At 41.8% G+C, this 20847-nt stretch overlaps 1 protein-coding gene across 1 annotated transcript in view; it reads left to right on the top strand.

Annotated features, from left to right (window-relative positions):
- LOC129703961 ((E2-independent) E3 ubiquitin-conjugating enzyme FATS-like) overlaps positions 1-20847 on the top strand; it is a 280942-nt gene that overhangs the window by 376 nt on the left and 259719 nt on the right. The window contains exon 2 of the mRNA XM_055646707.1: positions 15297-15370. The gene's annotated coding sequence lies outside the window, so the exon portion shown is untranslated. The remainder of the gene's footprint in view (positions 1-15296; positions 15371-20847) is intronic.

Below are 20847 nucleotides of genomic sequence, written 5' to 3' on the forward strand. Positions count from 1 at the left end.
TTGAGAAGAATACGAACATTAAAAAATACTCCATTAATTAATGTATTCCTTTCATTAAAGGAAACAGTCGTGTGTACATCATTTCCAGATATTGGAAATCTTCAACAAAACAGAAAATACTGAAAATAGTTAGAAGGTATCAAAGGAGAAACAATTATTATGTCAGTACAGAGGGGGAAAGTTCCTGGGGAAAGTTCAATAACTTTCTTTTATTAAACTTTGTTAGAAAATGATTTTTCAAGTTAATGACAGCTTTGGCCAGATGAGAATTGCAAAAAATACTTTGTTAGTTTCTTTATTTGAAAATAAACAATTAGATCATTCAAATAAGGGTAAACTGTATCATATCACTTGTAAACACTATGGTTGTGATCATTGAAGTCACTTGACTAGGTTTGGTATTTAAGTTATTCATAAGTATGTAATTTTTGAGTGCACCCAGATGAGGGAACAGGAAAAAAACAACCTGCCAGTATTCTGAATGTGATGTGGGTATTTATTTATTTTAAATTTAAATGTTGGTTTCCTCATAATAAACCAATGAATTGCATTGACCAGCTGGTCATGTTGCACGTTGACTCAAGCTTCCTGGATACCGTTGATCCACCACGGGTTGCATACTATTGTGATATGTCCAAAATGGATGGTCTCCGCTTTCATCGCTGGAACATCTAGATAACAAGGACACCTAGATCAAACTCGTATTTATTGACCATAGTTCTGCCTTCAATACCATAATCCAAACTAAACTCATCTCCAAACTCCTGGAACAAGGAATTAGCAACCCGCTCTGCTACTGGATCTTTGACATCCTGACCCATAGACCACAATCAGTGAGGATGGCTGACAAAACATCTTCCATAAAAGTTCTCAACATCAAAGCAATTAAAGGATGCATTCTCAGCCCTTTCCTATATTCCCTATAGTACTGTGTCCAAATTCTGCCATAATTCAATTTTCAAGTTTGTAGATGACACTGTTTTGGTGGACTGGATCTCAAACAATGATAAGACAGAGTATAGGAAGGAGTATGAGAGGTTTGTAACATGGTGTCAAGACGACAACCTCTCCCTCAATGTCATTAAGATGAAGGAGTAGGTGATGACTTCAGGAAGCCAGATGGAGAATGTGCCCAATTAGTAACAAAGGTGCCAAAGTCAAGACGGTCAAGAACTTTAAGCTTCTAGGTGTAAATATTGCCAACCATTTGTCCTGGATCAACATATTGAAGTTACAGTCAAGAAAGCTAGATAAATCCTTTACTTCCTCAGAAGACTAAGAAGGTTTGTCATGTCTCCAACAGCCCATACAACTCCCACAGATGCACCATAGAAAGCATCCAACTGAGATGCATCACAGCTTATTTCGGCAACAGGTCTTCCCAAGAATGCAAGAAATTGAAGACAATGGTTGATGTAGCCCCGTCCATCACACAGTTCAGCCTCCCTACCATCGACTCTACACTTCCTACACTTCATACTGCCCCAGGAAACCAACCAACATAATCAAGGACCTTTCACACACTGGTCATTCCTCTTCTTCCTGCTACTGTCTAGCAGAAGACACAAAAACACAGAAGCAGATTTCTTCTTCCTTACTGTACAATCCTCCCATAAGCCAGGGTGTAGTTTGATGTTCCAACCTGGTCAAGAAGGCTTTCAGCACATTGGCCTTTGTCGGTCAAAATATTAAGTATAAAAGTTGGATTGTTATGTTACAGTGGTACAAGAGGAGTGCACGTTTGAGTTGCCCAATCAGGCTGTGCCGCAATCAGTCAATATGTTATCTACCATACAATGGTTCAATCAATGGATCAATAGTTCGTTATTATCAAGTGTACCAAGGTACAGTGAAATTCTTCTTTTGCATACAGATCAGTAAGATTTCTGCCGTACACAAGTACAGTCGCTGGTTAAGTACAGAATGTATGGAAAGAGCCCACTATATATATTTGCAAGACTCACCAGGTTAGGCGCCATTTCCAAAGGCCCAGATGCGGCTGGTCATAAAGGCCCGTTGCAGTCCTCTCCTCTATTTGGTCATCCCACGAACTGTCACCCATCTCCTTGCCTGGCCATCTTCCAACTTTGTGTCCCGAGACACTCACTTAGCCAAACTTAGTGGGGGGCAAGGGGGAAAGAGAAGGCAAGGCCCAGACTTGTCTTACTGACCCTTTGTCCAATGTTCACGAATGCTGGTGACTCCTTCCACCCTCCTTTCCGGTTCCCTGTCTTTGGTGGAGCAGTGGTCGGGCTCGGCAGCTTCCCTTGCTGGTTCCATGCCGAGCAAGTCCAGCCTGATGTCTGGGTGTTGCTGCATTTTGCCAGGATATTCTGCCGGATGTAGGAATTTAAGAGATTATTCATCATCATACCTAATCTTGTCAATCTTCTAAGGTAGTAAAGGCATTGATTAGTTTTCTATATCATTGCATCAATGTGCTCGGTCCAGGACGCATCTTCAGAGATATGCACACCCAGGATCTTGAAATTGTTAAATTTTGCCACCACCAACCCATCGATGATGACAGGATCCTCGCCTTCCTCTTCTAAAGTCAACAATCAGTCCCTTGGTTTTACTGATGTTGAGATCAAAGTTGTTGTTCTGGTGCCATTTATTCAGAGGATCGATCTCCCTCCTGACTCTTATCAATAATTCATCCAACAATGTGGTGTTGTCTGCGAATTTAAAGATTGATTTGGAACTGTGTCCGGCTACACAATCATGGGTATAGAGTGAGTGGAGCAGGGGGCTGAGCACACAGCCTCAAAGTCCTCTTGTGCTGATGGTTATCAAGGCGGAAGTGTTGTAGCCAATTCGTATCGATTGTTGATGAGGAAAATGTAGTTTCTATTGGAAAAGGATGCACAGAGACCCAATTCCCTGAGTTTAATAACAAGTTTGCAGGGGATGGTGGTGTTGAACACCAAGCTGTAATCAATGAACAATGCAGAATAGAGAGCCAGCAACCTCTGTTGATCTATTGTGGTGATAGGCAAATTACAGTGGGTCCAGGTTCTTGCCGAGGCAGGAGTTGAGATGCACCATAACCAGCCTGTAAAAACGCTTCATCACCACGGATGTTAGTGCCACTGGTCAATAGTCATTGAGGCATGTCACCTTACACTTTTGGGCCCTTATTATTGATGCCGTATTAAAGTAGGTAGGAACCTCAGACCTCAGTAATGAGAGGTTGAATATGTCCACCCAAACTCTATCCAGTTGGTCCGCACAGTTTTTGAAAAAGAGATCAGATATGCCAGCAGGTTCAGTCGCTTTCCGAGGATTCACCATCCTGGAGGATCTTCTGATGCCAGACTCAGTGGGGGGGGGGGGGGGGGGCCATGAGGGACCAATAAGGCGCATCAGTGTCCAAGTTGGTGGGTAATAGGTGGGATTAACAGAAAGGGGAAAAATAGCAGATGGAACGAGGTGGAGACAGTGGCTGTTGTGATGAATGAGACCAGATAAGGGAGGGTTCATGGGCAGACAGCATTGGACAGGAAGGGGATCGGAAAGATGATCCAAGGGAGAAAGAACCCCAGGTAGATAAATATGTTGGTGATGAGCAGATGGAAACATGGTGGAGACCAATGTCTTTTCAAGGGGTTTGGGAGAGAGATGGAAAAATTGAAGAAAGATGAGAAGGGAATGGAGGGTTATGGTATGAGTGCAGGCAGGTGGGACTAAGGGGAAAAAATTTGTTCGGCACGGACTTGTAGGGCCGAGATGGCCTGTTTCCGTTCTGTAATTGGTATATGGTTATATGGTTAAAGGGCGAGAACATAGGTGGACTGGTGGAAATGGGAAATGAACAAGCTCCTAATTTTACTATTTCAGATAATCCATTGTCCATATGTTCCTCTCCCTATCCACCCACGTTCGCTCTGCCTTTGTTCACCTTTCCAATAATGCTGTTGAAAGGCACAGGTAGTGTGACAGCTAGTCATTATTGGTATTTGTTCCATTAATTTGCATTATATATCTGTGGATTATCAATTCAAATAAGGTATTCAGAAGGTTCAGTTTAAAGTTATGGTCATAGGATTTGCATTGTGGGGTCATGGTTTGTGAATTGGCCAACTAGTTTTACCCACAGATACACTCACATTAATTGTTATGAGAATTGTGGGTACAATAAATTGACCACTTCCTCTCCTTTTTCAAATTACCTGCAGCAATACAGTACATGAATCAGATGATGCATGTGTTTAAAAATCAAGATGATACCAGAATTTCTGATGTACAATACCTCAAGCTTTATTTTGAATTGTTGGATTTTAACCATTTTTTGGCTGGATTTCTAAGATTAATATTATATAAACCTGTGAATGCAAGGTCATTATCTATATAACTAAGTCATCTTGACCACTTCCTATCTGCGCTGTATATTGATTTTAGAAAAAATGCTACCATATATCGCTATGATTTTTGGCCATCTTACTCACAGTCCACCTCGATGAAAACTAAAAAAAGTTATGAATGTTTTGAAAAATCTTGATATCAGCTGATTGGTTATCTCTCTTGTCAATCACCACAATGACGGTAACGTCCCTTCCGGCGGGCGGGGTCGGGACTATAAAACCCTGGGTGCCTGGACGCAAGTCAGTCACTCTGGAAGATCGTGAGGGAGAGTCCACAACTGTGATTCTAAGCTGTGAATCAACTGAACTGTGAGTCTGCAATGTACTTGCAATAAATGATTTGTTAGCCCTTAATGACAATGCAATGAGTTCTTTGGCAATTTGGTGGCCTGCACTCTGCTTGAAATTCTATGAAACTGAATGTGGTGGCCTGCATTCTGCTTGAAATGCTATGAAATTGAATGTGGTGGCCTGCACTCTGCTTGAAATGCTATGATATAGAATGTGGTGGCCTGCACTCTGCTTGAAATGGAATTTCAAGGAATAGCCATGAGTGAACAGCCAACCCACCAGCCCTGAGTGACTGATCTGCCAGCCCACCAGCCCTGAGTAACTGATCTGCCAGCCCACCAGCCCTTAGTGACTGAGCTGCCAGCCCACCAACCCTGAGTGACTGAGCTGCCAGCCCACCAGCCCTGAGTGACTGAGCTGCCAGCCCACCAGCCCTGAGTGAATGAGCTGCCAGCCCACCAGCCCTGAGTGATTGTGCTGCCAGCCCACCAGCCCTGAGTGACTGAGCTGCCAGCCCATCAGCCCCAACGGGTCCCACTTAGTCTAGTATGCAAATAAATTTCAATGGTATAGCTGATTGTTAGAATATAATGTGCATAAAGTGATATCTGCGACATGGACTTTGCAGAAGGTAGACACAAAATGCTGGAGTAACTCGGCGGGACAGGCAGCATCTCTGGAGAGAAGGAATGTGTGATGTTTCGAGTCGAGACCCTTTTTCAGACTTTGCAGATCTGGGTAATTGAAATGGGGAACAGGTCTCAGTATGTTCAAGGTCAGTCGCATAATCCCAGTAAATACTGATTTACATTTGAGCCTAGTTCAATAACATTCCATAAAACAGAGAACATAGAACAGTACAGCACAGGAATAGGTACTTTGGCCCACAATGTTTGTGCAGAACTTGACGCCCAAGTCAAACCGATCTCATGATATGATCAATATCCTTCTATTCCTTGCACATATATGTGCCCATCTAGAAACCTCTTAAATGCCACTGTCATATCTGCCTCCCTGGGAATGTTGTCCAGGCCTCCATCACCCACCATTCTTGGCCAATATATTTCCATTAAACCTTCCCCCTCCCACCTTATGGCTATGACTTTTTGTGTTGGACATTTCCAACTATTGAAAAAAGCATTTCTGACTACCTAGCCTATCGATGCCTCTCACCATTTTATTTGGTTTATTAAGTTTCCCTCTCAACCTCTGACGTTCCATAGAAAACAATCCAAGTTTATCTAATGTGTATGAAGGAACTGCAGATGCTGGTTTAAACCAATGATAGACCCAAAATGCTGGAGTAACTTAGCGGGACAAGCAACATTTCTGGAGAGAAGAAATAGGTGATGTTTTGGGTAGAGTCCCTTCTTCTTGAACCGAAACATCACCCATTCTTTCTCCCCAGAGATACTGCCTGTGTTGCTGAGTTACTCCAGCTGTCTGTGTCTATCTCCAAGTTTATCTAAACTTTCCTTGTGGCTGATTCCCTCAGATACAGGCAGCATTCTGGTAAACCTCTGCACCCTCTCCAAAGCCTCCACAGCCTTCCTGTAAAAAAAAAGGGCCACATTACAACATCATTCTATAAGGGCTAAGAATGTTAAAACAAACCTGAAAGCTTTGTGCCTTAATACGAGGAGCATTCATAATAAGGTGGATGAATTGAATACACCGTTAGTTGTTGACGGATATGATATAGTGAGGGTTACGGAGACATGGCTCCAGGGTGACCAAGGCTGGGAGCTCAACATGCAGGGGTATTCAATATTCAGGAAGGATAGACAGAAAGGAAGAGGAGGTGGGGTGACATTGCTGGTTAAAGAGGAGATTACTGCAATGGTAAGGAGAGGCATTAGCTTTGATGCTGTAGAATCTGTATGGGTAGAACTGCAAAATAGCCAAGGGCAGAAAATGCTTGTCGGAGTAGTGTACAGGCAGCAGTAATTAAGTTGTGTATAGCATCAAACAGGAAATTACAGACAGCAGTTATCATGGGTAGCTTCATTCTACATATAGATTGGGCTAACCAAATTGGTAAGGGGGAGGATTTCATGGAGTGTACACGGGATTGTTTTCTAAGCCAAAATGTAGAGGAACCAACTAGAGGGCAGGCCATCCTAGACAAGGTATTGTGAAATAAGGAAGGATTAGTTAGCAATTTTGTTGTGCAAAGACCCTTCGGCAATAGTGACCATAATATGGTAGAAACCTGCATTAAGATGGAGAGTGACACAGTTAATACAAAGATTAGGGGCCTGAACTTAAAGAAAGGTAACTTTAATGGTATGAGACAGGAATTGGCAAGAATAGACTGGCAAATGGTACTTAAAGGGTTGACAGTGGATATGCAATGGCAAAGATTTACAGATCACATGGATGAATTGCAAGAATTGCTCATCCCTGTCTGGCGTAAAAATAAAACAGGGAAGGCGGCTCAACCGTGGCTAACGAGGGAAATTAGGGATTGTGTTAAATACAAGGAAGAGGCATATAAATTGGCCAGAGGAAGCAGCAAACAGGAGGACTGGGAGAAATTTAAAATTCAACAGAGGAGGATGAAGGGGTTAATTAAGAGGGGGGGACAGAGCATAAAAGAAAACTTGCGGGGAATAAGAAAACTGACTAGAAGCTTCTATAGATATGTGAAGAGGAAAAGATTAATGAAGCCAAATGTAGGTTTCCTACAGTCAGACACAGGTGAATTTATAATGGGAAACGGAAATGCAGACCAGTTAAACAAGTACTTTGGTTCTGTCTTTACTAAGGAAGACACAAACAATCTCCCAGAATATTAGGGGATCTATGATCTAGTGGGAGAAACTGAAGGAAATCCACCTTTGTCAGGAAATGGTGTTAGGTAAACTGTTGGGACTGAAGGCAGATAAATCCCCAGGGTCTGGTGGTCTGCATCCTAGAGTACTCAAGGAGGTGGCCCGAGAAATCGTCGATGCATTTGTGATCATTTTCCAAAGTTCTTTTGACTTTGGGTCAGTTCCTGTGGACCGGAAAGGTAGCTAATGTAACCCCACTTTTTAATAAAGGAGGGAGAGATAAAAAAAAAAACAGGGATTATAGACCATTTAGCCTGACTGGTAGTGGGGAAGATGCTTGAGTCGATTATTAAAGATGTAATAGCAGCGCATTTGGAAAGCAGTGACAGAATCGGTCAAAGTCAGCATGGATTTATGAAGGGGAAATCATGCTCGACTAATTTTCTGGAATTTTTTGAGGATGTAACAAGTAGAATGGATAAGGGAGAGACAGTCTATGTGGTGTATCTGGACTTTCAAAAAGCCTTTGGCAAGGTCCCACACAAGAGATTGGTGTGCAAGATTAGAGCACATTGTATTGGGGGTGGGGTATTGACATAGATAGTGAACTGGTTGGCAAAAAAGAGTGGGAATTAACGGGTCCTTTTCTGAATGGCAGACAGTGAATAGTGGGGTGCCGCAAGGCTCAGTGCTGGGACCCCAGTTATTTACTATATATATTGATGATTTAAATGAAGGAATCAAATGTAAAATCTCCAGGTTTGTGGACGACACAAAGCTGGGTGGCAGTGTGAGCAGCGAGGAGGATGCTATGAGGCTGCAGGGTAACTTGGATAGGTTCGGTGAGTGTGGATAAATGTGAGGTTATCCACTTTGGTGGCAAGAACAAGAAGGCAAATTATTATCTGAATTATGTCAGATTTGGAAAAGGGGAGGTGCAACAAGACCTGGGTGTCCTTGTACATCAATCACTGAAAGTAAGCATGCAAGATGGAGCAGGCAGTGAAGAAAGCAAATTGCCTTCATAGCGAGAGCATTTAAGTATAGGAGCAAGGAGGTCCTACTGCAGTTGTACAGGGCCCTGGTGAGACCACACCTGAAGTATTGTGTGCAGTTTTGGTCTCCAAATTTGAGGAAGGACATTCTTGCTATTGAGGGAGTACAGCATAGGTTCAGCAGGTTAATTCCCAGGATGGCGGGACTGACATATTTTGAAAGAATGGATCGTGGGCTTATATTCACTGGAATTTAGAGGGATGAGAGGTTATATTATAGAAACTTATCTGAATCTGTGGAATTCTGCCACAGAAGACAGTGGAGGCCAATTCACTGGATGTTTTCAAGAGAGAGTTAAATATCGCTCTTAGGGCTAACGGAATCAAGGGATATGGGGAGAAAACAGGAACTGATTTTGGATGATCAGCCATGATCATATTGAATGGTGGTGCTGGCTCGAAGGACTGAATAGCGTACTCCTGCACCTATGTTTCTATGGGGAAACCAGAACTGCACGTAATACTCCAAACATGTCCTAAGCAGAGTCTTGTAGAGCTGCATCATGACTTCCTGACTCGTATACTCTATGCCACCAATGAAGAAGGCAAGAATATCATACACCTTCTTTACCACTCTGTCTACAAATGTGGCCATTTTCAATGAGGTATGAGCAGACTCCAAGATCCCTCTGCATATCAATGCTGTTAAGGGTCTTACCATTAACAGTATCCTCTCCCCTTACATTCTCTCAAAGTGCAACACCTCACACTTGCCCGGGTTAAACTCCAACTGTCATTTCTCTGCCCATTTCTGCAGTTGATCTATATCCCATTATATCTGACAGCCTTCTCACTATCTGCAACTCCTCCAATTTTGGTGTTGTTTAGCAAACTTACTCACCAACCCATCTGCATTTACATCCGAGCCGTTTACATATATATAGTATATTTCAAACAGACCCCTGTGAAACTCCACTGCTCAAAGACCTTACTGATACTACCATGCCACCATGAATCCAATGCATCTTAATTTTCTGGATCAGCCTACCATGAGGAGCTTCATCAAAAGCCATACTAAAATCCATGTATATAACATCCACCACCATACCTTCAATAAATCTTCTTTGTCATCTCCTCAAAAAACTCATTCTAGTTAGGATGGCACAATCTGCCATGTACAAAGCCATGCTGGCTATCCCTTGTTCCATTATCTTCCAAATTGTAATAAATTCTATCTTGAAGAATTCCCTCCAAGACCTTCCCTACCACCAACATGAAGCTCACTGGCCTATAGTTCCCTGGATTCTCCCTGCTTCCCTTAAACAAAGGAACAACACTGACCCCTTTCCAATCCTGCAGGACCTTGCCTGCGACTGAAGAAGAAACAAAGATCCTCATCGATGCCCCCGCCATCTCCTCTCTTGCCTCCCTCAATAACTTTGGATAGAACCTGTCAACCCGTGGTGACATATCCACCTTAATGTTCTTCAAGAGCCTCACTACCTCTTTCTTGTTCTCATGCTGCCCTGGCATATTTGCATTCTCCATACTGATCTCGCTGTCCTCCAAGTCCTTATCAGTGAATACAGATGCAAAGTAGTAGCTTATCACCACACCAACATCCTCCGATTCCAAGCACAGATACTCTCCTTTAGCCTTGAGTGGTCCTAACTTCTGCCTGGTCACCCTCTATTTTTAACATATGTATAAAAAGTTGTGAGATTTTCCTTAATTTGAATCGTCAATGACATTTCATGGCCACTTGAATTATTTCCCACTGGTGTTATATTCTATTCATAAGTCCTGTCTGATGCAGCCTTCTTAAACCACACACACGCTTCCTTTTTCTTTTCTATTTTTCTTGGCTAGTTTTTAAATTCTCAGCTTTATATTTATATTCCCGTATGGCTTTCTCTGTAAAATGCACAGGTTATATACATCTCCAACTTTGATCCCTTACAGTCCCACTGTTTTATTCAAATTATCATTTTTGTCATGCCTTCATTCTACCTAACCCTAGGTCTGTAATTCCCTGAATGACATTGCATCTCTCCTCTACTTTAAAATCTCCCTAAAGCCTCTCTGCCATCATGTTTCATTACACAACTAAGTATCAATTTTTATTTGATAATACTGCTGTGAAATACCTTGAGGAATCTCATTGAAGTCACACTAAGCACAAGTTGCTATAGTTCATGCTATCTTGTGCTGTCATTCCTTTTATTCCTGTTCATCAACCAATTCCTCTGGTCAATCCACAATTGCTTCTTAGCTGCTAGGTATCATCTTCTTTGCATCAATGCTTAATTTATTTGTGTTTCTGCATGAAACCATTTTGAACACATATCAAGATACTTAGTACTGTAGTTTGGATCTGTATTCCTTAAAGTTTAGAAGATTGTCGGGTGAACTTATTTAAACATATAAGACCATAAGGGATATGAGATATTAGAATCTGGAGCAAATAAAAAGACTGCTAACACCTTTAAATTATGGTTTCATCAACCGGAATTTTCAAAGCCATTTACATTATATGATATTAACCTTCTTTGGCTAAAATGAATGAAAATTTACCCTGGAAATGCATTCCCATTTTGCCTTCTTCCTTTTATTTTGGAGCAAATTGTACAATTCATTTCCTCCAACGAGTGCTCTCATACAATAGCTGAACTTTTACTAAATTCCATTTATCTACCTTTGGCCTTCAGCACTACTACAAAACCCAAATCTACCGATCTCTAGTCATATAAAATTGAACTGTCCCAGTATCAACCGCCTTCTGGAGAATGAGATTCAATTTCCTAATACTTTTTGCTTTGTATTTTCATTCCTAACTGCCCAACTTCTTGCAATCTTGGAAAATTCTTGGAAAATTCTGCTGGTAGTACACAAGAGTTGTCACGTTTCCAGCGACATTGTGTACCCTTCAAGTTCAAAATAGTTAAAAATGTCAGTTTTAAGGCCCATTATTCTGGTGGCGGCACTGGGTTGGAGTAGAGAGGTCGACCTGGTCAGGCAATGCTATCAATGTCCACCTCTGCTGCTCATGTCACAATCACAACCGATCTGCATGCTGGAGCTCTTAGAGTGGCACCCCATCCAATCGATCCCCAGCTGCTGCCCATCTATCAACAGATTGATCCAGACATGCAAATGAACAGTCCCTCACATCCCACAACCACCGCTCAGCCTCCGTGCCCGGTGCCCCACCCACAGCCGATTTCGGAACACACAGAGCACGTCCGAGGTGTGGAAAGTGAGCCCCAGCTCGCTCATAGGCACCATTCCTTTTCTTCATGATGGACCAGTGATGCCTTTCCAAGCCAGGATGATATGTGACTTGAAGGAAAAATTATGCGATCAATTTCTGTAATAACGTTTCTGTACACCCAGTGTCCTTGTCCTTGATCCTACACACTGGAGGGAATGAACACTTAGGGTGGTTGATGGGACATCAATCAAGTGGGTTGTTTTGTCTTGTGTAGTGCTAAGCTTCTTGACATTTGTTATAACTGCATCGCCCATGCAAGTGGAAAACATTTTTTCATACAACTGACCTATGCTTTGTATCTGGTGGAAAGGCCTAGGAGTGTCCAAAGGTGAGTCACTCAGCAAGAGATAAGCAGCCTCTGACCTGGCTGTCGTAGCCATGATGTTTACCTGTTTGGTCTAGTTGAGTTTCTGGTCAATGGAAAACCAAAATATTCATGGTGTCTCACTCAATGATGGTAATGTCATCCAATGTCAAGACTAGGTGGTTAGATCCTCTTTTCTTGTAATGAGTTTTCTTGTAATGGGTTGACAAGTGGCACAGAAGTACCAGTCAAAACATATTTGACTGGTACTTCTGTGCCACTTGTCAACCCATGTCTGAATGCTGTCTAGGCCTTGCTAAATTCCACGGGGCTCTTCATTTGCTGTGAAGTTGCAAAAAGGATTGCTTCAGGAAGATAAAATGTAGAACAGTACAGCACAAGAACAGGCCATTCAGCCCACAATGTTTGTGCAGAACATGATGCCAGTCAAATTGATGTCATCTGCCTGCACATGATCCATCTATCTATCTATATTACGAAAAGTCTGATCTTGACCGCTTTTGGCTCGCTGTGGTGTGATTTCCGAGAGAATGCCGCCACCTACAGCCGTCATTTTTGGCCACCGCTCAGAGCCCCCCTCCGCCTTCCGGGACCGGAGGATTTTTCCCATCGATGAAAAATCAGAGAGATATTAATGTTTTTTTTTTAAATTGCCATTCTCTCTGCTGCCCCTGCTGGTGGGAGGGGGAGGGACTATAAAACCCGGAAGTGGTGTGCCTCACTCAGTCTCTGCAAGATGGTGGAAGCCAGAGGGTCACGTCGCTGTGAATAACGCTGAACACGTGTCTACTCAACTGTGAGTGCCCTTAATATGGTTCTAAAATGCTTGCAAAAAGTGTCTATTGGTTCTAAAATGCTTGCAAAATGTGTCTCTATTGGTTCTAAAATGGTTGAAATAAGTGTCTATTGGTTCTAAAATGCTTGCAAAAAGTGGCTCTATTGGTTCTAAAATGTTTACAAAAAGTGTCTCTATTGGTTCTAATGCTTGCAAAAAGTATCTCTATTGGTTCTAAAATGCTTGCAAAAAGTGTCTATTGGTTCTAAAATGCTTGCAAAAAGTGTATCTATTGGTTCTAAAATGCTTGCAAAAAGTGTCTATTGGTTCTAAAATGCTTGCAAAAAGTGGGGGAACGGGTGAGTGATGGAATATTGCATTGGGGAATGGGTTGCGTTTTGGGGGACCAGGCCTCCCATGTGACAGGGACCCAATGGGTCCCACTTAGTCCAGTATTCCTCTATTCCCTGCACTTCCCTGTGCCTATCTAAATGCCTCTTAAACACCACTATCATATCTGCCTCCTATGCATTCCAGGCCCTCACCACTCTTTGTGTAAAAGAAATGTGCCTGGCATATCATCATTAAACGTTTCCTCTCTCACCTTATAAATGTGCCCCCTAGTGTTGGACATATCAGGGATTCTGACTGTCTGCCCTATCTATACCTCTTATATACTTCTATCAAGTCTCTCCTCAACCTCCGATGTTCTAGAGAAAACAGTCCAAGTCTATCCAACCTCTCCATGAGGCTGAATCCTCTAATTGTCAACATTCCTCTGCACACTGACTTAAGGGCTTGTCTCACTTAGGCGATTATTTTGGCGACTAGGCTACTGCCACATTATCGCGGGGTGATGCCTGTATGGTTGTGAGTTGTCTCCTCAAGTCGCCTAAAGAGTCGTAACTTTTTTCTTGTCACTGCTGGATTTTGAAATGTTCAAAACCTTTCCATGACTGTGGGCTTGAAGTAGATTGTCTACTCCTGTCGTTGGTGCATTCGTAGGTTGTTGCCAGGATGACGCAGGTTGTCGCCAGGTGGCGTAGGTTGTGGCCGGGTGATGACGATGGTGAATTCCATTGGCAACTACCGATGTCAACCTACATCAACCGGCAACAGGTACCGGCGACTGAATTGTCTTTACTTGTCACCGACAGGATCGTAGCTTGTCGCGGGTGGATGTAGGTTGACTTCGGTTGTTGTAGGTTGTTGCCTGGGTGGTTGTTGGTTGTCGTATATGTTGTCGTAAGTGGAAGTCCTAAGTCGCGAAGAATTGGGTTGCCGGTTGTCATAGCTTGATCTCGACTAGGTGGTAGGTTGCCGTAGATATTGTCGTAGGGGAGGGTCCAGTCGCCGTTTTTTCGGCGACCAGCTACGACTGTGATTGTCGCCGGCAGTCACCGAAAAAATTGCCTAACTGGCACAGGCCCTGTAACCTTCCACAACTTTCCTGTAATGGGGCAACCAGATCTGCGTGCCATACTCCAAATGCAGCCTAACCAAAGTCCTATAGAGCTGCATCATGAATTCTTGACTCTTGTGTTCAATGAAGACAAGCATACGATAAGCATTTCTTTACCACCGTGTTTACGTGCTGCAACCTTTGCTGCTGGAATGCCAACAGAAAGCAGGGGTTTGTGCCAGGGTTCTGGCACAGCAGATAAAAAGGCAGGGTTTTATTGGCATTTCTGTTCCAAGGTACTCATGCTGAATACTAAGTAAGGTGACAGTATATTGCATACATTTAAAACTTATCACAAAAGGTGAAATATTGGTAACATTACTTAAAGTATGAAACATGAATCAACATAACTTGAAACCATGTAACTGGTGAGCTGATTGTGCATAGGTACCAAGGTAGCTTTGGTACACACAGTGTGCAAAATCCATTATGATTCAGTCCCATAGTTATTCTGGACAGGTAGCATTATAAAACCTAAAGCTACTTCAATCTGATTCCAGATATTAGGCAGATGATTACTTTCACAAAAGTAATCCTCCACTTCAATTTGAGAAACATTATTGTACAGATCTTTGAACAACACAAGAAATTGTGTGAATTTTGAGACAATTGATTCATTAACCATTTACACTGAGATTTAGGAATTAGCCAAATGCTTATCTAAAATATTACACCAGAATAGCATACCAAATTGCTTATAAATGTTTTTAAGGTGAATGGGAAACAGAGCAGTCTCAGTTACTTTCTTATTTATGCGAATGTTCATCCCTGATTATGAAAGTTACTTTTGTCTTGTAGCAATGCATTATTTTCAGGTTGGAGTCAGAGCAAGCATGGCAATGGAACAGTAATAGTTGGTGATGCCACTGTGAAGCTCTGGAGCTACAATACACATCTTGGCATATAAATTTGAAAGTATTATTCAAGCTATACTAAATAAATATTTAATGATAATCTCATAATAAACACAAAATTGATAAAGACTCAGTTCCCACTCTTTCAGCAATTTTAAATTGCACATGATCTGTTTATCTTTCAGCTTGATCCCCGGTATTATAAAGATTATAATTCGGTCGAAGGGCACATTAAATCCAGCATTACTATTATTTATCGGTGAGTAAAACATAGGTTATTTATACAAAATAGCTGCAAGATGAAAAAGCAATATATTAATGAAAAGGAGCAATGAATATAACTACCGCTTTAACAAAGCTGGTGAAAATTATGCTGAGAATGACAACAAATATGCTCAATAATTCAAGTTCGTCCACATTTATTGCCACATGCACCAATTAAAGTACAGTGAAATTTAATTTACCATGCAGCCATAGAAACAATAGAATATAACATGAACATCCACCACAGTGGAATCAACATTCTTCACTGTGGTGGAAAGCAATAACTTTGTCAGTCCTCCTATGTTCATCCGTGGTCAGGGCCATGAACCCTCCGCAGTCGCCGCTACGGATGGCCCGATGTACAGGCCCTCTCATCGGGATGCTCGAAACTCCGGCTTGGAGGACCCAAATCGACTGCTTCATACCGAAGACCGGGGCTTCAAAATGTTATAGGCCGGCGGTCGGAGCACTTCTTCTGGCGACCCCCGGAAAGGGCTCACCCACTCCGCGATGGAAAGTCCACGCCGCGCCCACGGCTAGAAGCTCCACAGACCGCGGCTTCAGGATGTCGTAGTCCGCGGGCCAGCGATCGGAGCACTTCGTATGGCGACCCCCGGCAAGGGATCGCCCGGCTCCGCGATGGAAAGTCCGTGCTGCGCCCGCTGCTGAAGCTCTGGGCCAGACTCCGGGAAAGGCCGCTCCAATCCAAGTTGTTAGGCCGCGAGGGAGGGCGAAATGCAACTAGAGGAAAAGTCGCATTCCACCGAGGTAAGTAACTAAAAAAAACAGTTTCCCCCAATTCCCCCCCCCCCCCCCCCCCCCCCCCCCCCCCCCCCCCCCCCCAAAACACACTAAAAACACACTTAAACACAAAAACGATTTTAGACATTCTAAAAACAAACAAAAAAATGGAATGGACGAACAGCTGCTGGCGAGGCTGCCAGCTCGTGGCGCCACCCGTCGAAACATAATTCTAGAGCTGGTAACCATAGTTTTGAGCTTGGGTGCATTGCAGTAACTTTTTTTTCTTAAGTAGTTTCTTGAGACAAGAACGTCACACTACCACTCTAGTTTTTTCGGGTTCTGAGGTGGTTGATGTGGCAGGAAAGCAATGTCAGAAAATATTTTTTAAATTGTTTCAATTAGAATCAGCATCATTGTACTCAATGTACTTTTCTAAACATTAGAAGCACCAAAAACCTGACATAAATTGAAACATTGCTGTATGTAAGTCAAACAGTTGAGATTTAAAATAATTGATTCCGTTTTTAAAGTTTTATATACACAAAAGTCAATTTTTACTCTTTTTTTGTTTCTAGATTTTCATTGAGAGAGGGTGGCAACTTTATCCCTGGCTGCCTACATTGCCTTTTTTAGTTGCCCATAATATGATGGCAAGAACACACAAAATAACACACAATCTTCTCTTGTGTTTTTTCACCATTTCAAATATTGCTGTTGTTATCAACTTGAAGCATCCTCAAACAGTGTAGCTCATAGAACGTAATGTTCCACTAGCAGAGTCCCACACCATGATAATTTATCAGAAAGATACATTTTCATCCTTTGTGATTCATTTTTCATTGACATCCATAAACAATGGACACAAATCGTTGATAACTAATTGCTACATCTAAAGCCACTGTTTGAATTGGGTCTTTACAGTGAAATCCATAAAAGTTGTTTACGTTAATGGATATCTTGTTATGGGCAGATAAAAGAGAAAATATGGGTAGCCTGGGATAAAGTTACCACACTCTCTCAATGCATTGCTGTGGTTGGGCAAACTCAACTTTACATCAAAATTATCTTATCAGGTCTTTTAAAAAATAAATGCTGGTGAAAATTTTCACTTTAATCACAATGATCTGATTTTGTGCAAAATACCTACATTTTTATTGTTATAAATATCATGAATCTTTAAGATTCTTAGTTTGTTACTAGATGAAAATGTAGAGCAGTACCAGAGTGTGATGTTAACTATTCAATACTTAAGGGGTACACAGAGAGCATCTGAATTGTCGTTATTCTGCAGCTTCAGTTGCATATATCGGGCATGCTAATATTTTTTTGTGGTATAATACTTGGTACCTTATGCTATTTATAATGGTTGTTCTATTTTGCATCATTACAGATATATATATAACAATATTTCATCTGAGACAAGATAGTTATCTGTTACCAAAGATGTCATGCATATTTCATGCATTTTCCCTTTCAGATCATTATCCTAATTTTCATTTAAGATTCAGGAACTCCCTGTGTAACAGTATTGAAGGAATTCCTTCACTCCATGATGGTGGACTAATAACTACTTTCTAAAGGTGGTCAAATAAGCTGGAGAAACTCAGCGGGTGAGGCAACATCTATGGAGCGAAGGAATAGGCAACGTTTCAGGTTGAGACCCTTCTTCAGACTAATGTCGGGGGGGGGGGGGGGGGGGCGCAAGAAAAGGAAAGGATGAGGCGGAGACAGTATGCTGTGGGAGAGCTGGGGAAGGAAGGACTACCTGAAATTGGAGAAGTCAATGTTCATATCGTTGGGGTGTAAACTACCCAAGCGAACTATGAGGTGCTGTTCCTCCAATTTGGGTTGGGACTTTTGTGTATATAAAACTTTAAAAACGGAATCAATTATTTTAAATCTCAACTGTTGGGACTCACTCTGCCCATGGAGGAGGCCTAGGACAAAAAGGTCAGATTCAGAATGGGAGGGGGAGTTGAAGTGCTGAGCCACCGGGAGATCAGGTTGGTTATTGCGAACTGAGCGGAGGTGTTGGGCGAAACGATCACCAGATCACCATCGGTGAGATCAAGCGTAGGCTTGGCGATCACTTCGCCCAACACCTCTGCTCGGTTCGCACTAACCAACCTGAATGCAACCTTTCTGTCCTGGGCCTCCTCCATGGTCGGAGTGAGGACCACCGTAAATTGGAGGAGCAGCACCTCATATTTCACTTGGGCAGTTTGCACCCCAGCGGTCTGAACATTGACTTCTCTAATTTCAGGTAGTCCCTACTTTCTCCTCCCCTTCTCAGCTCTCCCTCAGCCCACTGTCTCCACCTCTTCCTTTCATCTTCCCGCCTCCACCCCCCTCCCCCTCCTCCACTACCCTCACATTAGTCTGAAGAAGGGTCTCTAAACGAAACCTTGCCTATTTCATTCGCTCCATAGATGCTGCCTCACCCGCTGAGTTTCTCCAGTATTTTTGTCTACACCAGATTCTAAAGGATCTGATTCTCTCTACATAAATCTACACTAAGGGTAATTTACTTAGTAACCTACCAATCAGCATCTCTAATGGATGTGGGAGGAAAGATGAGCACCAAGAGGAATTCCAAACAGTCAAAGGCAGAACATACAAACTTTACACAGACACAACCAGAAACATGCATTAAGCTGGAGTCACTCAACCTGTGAGGCAACCACACTTATCTGCTGCATCACTGTGCTGCCTCAACCTGCTTTACTTTTTAAGGCAAATGAGTTATTTAGGTTATCTGAAAAAAAGATCACGTCAAATCAGGTCAAGTTTATTGTTATGTGCACAAGAATAGTGAGGTACAGATGCAATTAAGATCTTGCTTGCAGCAACAGCATCACAGGCACATAGATTTGCATAACTTATCTATTAATTGAATGGCATGGGACAGGAGCACATTCAGCTCATTGTATGCATGCTGACCATAAAAGCTAATGCCAGGTTTCGGCTCTTGGTCCACGGTATGGAATCTCATATGTTCATCCAGGTATCTTTTAGAACTAGACATTCAGCTATCTGAGGAAAACTATGTTTGAAGATCGAAACCTCAAACCTGATACAAAACTTGATGTAGCAGACAGCAGTAATCCCCACCTCCCAAACTGTTTCCAAGATCTGAACTACCCTGAGGAGACACCTCATTATACTGGAAAAATACACTGTGCCCCCATTTTACAGGATGGTTGCATTCCTGTTAAACCCTCAAAGTTGCAATTTTCCATGATCCAATTTTTTTCCCCAAGATATATGTGGAGAGGTGTTCGTAAGAGAAATTGTTCTCTCAACATTTATGTCCTGTGTGGGCTATGTACTGCAATTCTGTTTGAATTGTGGTCAGAAGAGAAAAGGTTGTTGTCTTAATTAGCTAGAAATAGATGTTAGGTTGTTTGATAACATATCATTATACAAGAGCTCTATTATGGAAGATTGAGAGGAATACGGGCTAAACAGGGGCAGATGGGATGTGTAGATGGGGCATCTTGATTGGCATGGGTCAAAGGGCCTCATTCCATGCTGTAAGATTCTATTACACTATGACAGTTGATAATAAATGTTGGGTTTGACAATGATGCATGAATATCAGGAATGATATAAAAATGATATTATTTTTATAGAAGTAACCATCTCTCAATTTATGTTCCCAATAGTTGGGAATTCTCTTTGAGAAGCTCATGGAATTGATAATGCTAAGACTTTGCCCCCCTCATGGATATTTATCATTGGGTATCTGCAAAGGCAATATTGTCAATCATTACATTGCTTTCCTACTACTTTATACAACCGCGTACATTTTCTGTCACACTCTCCATGCAAACATCACATTTTTGAACAGGCGTATGAGAGATTTTCACGTTTTGTTTATTGGAAATACTCTCCATTAAGTGAGTGAATCCAAGACACTTTTTCAGGTATGTCTTCCTTTATCCTCAAGCTATCGAAAAACTCACTTTTATTTAGATTTAGTTAAGCTCTTTGCAACAATTGTATCTCCCTAATTTTACAAATATTGAAATATAAAAATATCATGTGTTTGAACTAAAAAGTGCAACTGTGTATAATGTTGTAGCTCAACAATGCATAACAAGTAGTCACTGTATGTTAACCGATATCCAGAATTACGGTAACAGCAAAATTCACCAACTCATGACAAAATGCTTTACCACACCAACTAAAAAGCAGAATTTATAGAAAAGCAACTCTGATTTTCACCAGGCATGGTCCCGTTGTGTTAAGCCAAATGTATTTTTACTAACAATCTCTGAAAGGAGACTAAAATTGCCATTTATCAAAAGTAACAAAGTAGTTAACAATCTTATTGATGTGTATATGGGATATGTTACTTTATCAGAGAAAGCAAAGTCGTCCTTCAGCTGATAGTTTGTGATTTCATGGTACCATTTTTTTTTTAAAAGCAAATTTTACCAATGTCATGGCTGACAACGTTTTAGAATCATTTCTTCATTACAGGTAGTGGGATTATGATGTGCAAAATTGGCTATCATATTTGCATATATTATATCAACTCAAGACTACATTATTCTTGTGATTCTCAGCCAAAGCCTGAGATTGTGAAACTTACATAATTGCATGTTCCCTTTCTCATCAAAATAAAATAATACAGCAGATTATATGTAGCAGATTGTATGATTAAATGTTATTGCTGGCAAGCATTGCAACTGCACCTGAAATGGTGCATTAGTATTCTGGCTG

Source organism: Leucoraja erinacea, chromosome 15 (assembly GCF_028641065.1).
Source record: "Leucoraja erinacea ecotype New England chromosome 15, Leri_hhj_1, whole genome shotgun sequence".
Taxonomy (NCBI): Eukaryota; Metazoa; Chordata; class Chondrichthyes; order Rajiformes; family Rajidae; genus Leucoraja; species Leucoraja erinaceus.